The sequence below is a fragment of the Molossus molossus genome, unplaced genomic scaffold (genome assembly GCF_014108415.1).
Source record: "Molossus molossus isolate mMolMol1 unplaced genomic scaffold, mMolMol1.p scaffold_m16_p_11, whole genome shotgun sequence".
In the NCBI taxonomy this organism is placed as follows: Eukaryota; Metazoa; Chordata; class Mammalia; order Chiroptera; family Molossidae; genus Molossus; species Molossus molossus.
In genome coordinates this window covers 94,605,416-94,606,234 of record NW_023425346.1, presented here as the reverse complement: position 1 = coordinate 94,606,234, position 819 = coordinate 94,605,416, and the positions used below count along the sequence as shown (strand labels likewise).

Here is an 819-nt window from a genome sequence, read left to right as displayed (position 1 = left end):
TAAAATATGGAATGCTTCACAAATTTGCGTGTCATCCTTGCGCAGGGGTCGTGCTAATCTTCTCTGTATCGTTCCTGTAATCTTCTTAGTATACGTGCTGCCGCAGTGGCTCTGAATTTCCTTTTTTATAAGAACACCAGTCATATTGGATGAAGTCCCATCCGAACGACCTCTGCAAAGATCTTGTTTTCCAATAGGGTCACATTCTGAGATACGCAGGGTGAGGACTTCAACATATCTTTCCTGGGTGGGGTCACAATTCAACCCATAACACTGGACTTGAGCAAGGAATGATGAGGCCACGCTAGCTTTCTGAGCAAAAGTAATGGCCATAGAAGCTAACTCGTGGAGGTGGGCATTGGGCAGGAGTGGGGTGGGAAGGAAGAACTTTCTTTCTTCTTTTAAAAAATTTATTCTAAAGTATTTTATTTCTTTTGGTACTATTTTATTTTATTTCCACTTATCTTCAGATAGAGTGGGAAGGAGAGAAAGAGAGAGAGAGTAAGAGAGAAACATTGATGTGAGAGAGATACATCAACTGGTTGCCTCCCGCACAACCCCGACCAGGCCTGGGAACCGAACCACAACTGAGGTACGTGTCCTTGGCCGGAATCGAACCTGTGACTCCTTGTTCCACGAGCCGACGCTCTAACTGCTGAGACAAGCCAGCCAGGTCAAGGAAGGACTTTTCTTTCTCACTTCCGTTAACACAATTGCAGAGGTACATGGAGATGCACAGAAAACAGGGGTGGCAGCTGCTTACGGCCTCAGAGTCCAGCCATGTTTAACCCTTTCATAGTAAAGAAGGCTTCACTGCTT

General features: G+C 45.4%; 1 pseudogene; it reads right to left on the bottom strand.

Moving 5' to 3' along the window:
* LOC118625891 lies at positions 1-94 on the bottom strand (annotated as a pseudogene).
* Between the last annotated feature and the right edge of the window lie 725 nt (positions 95-819).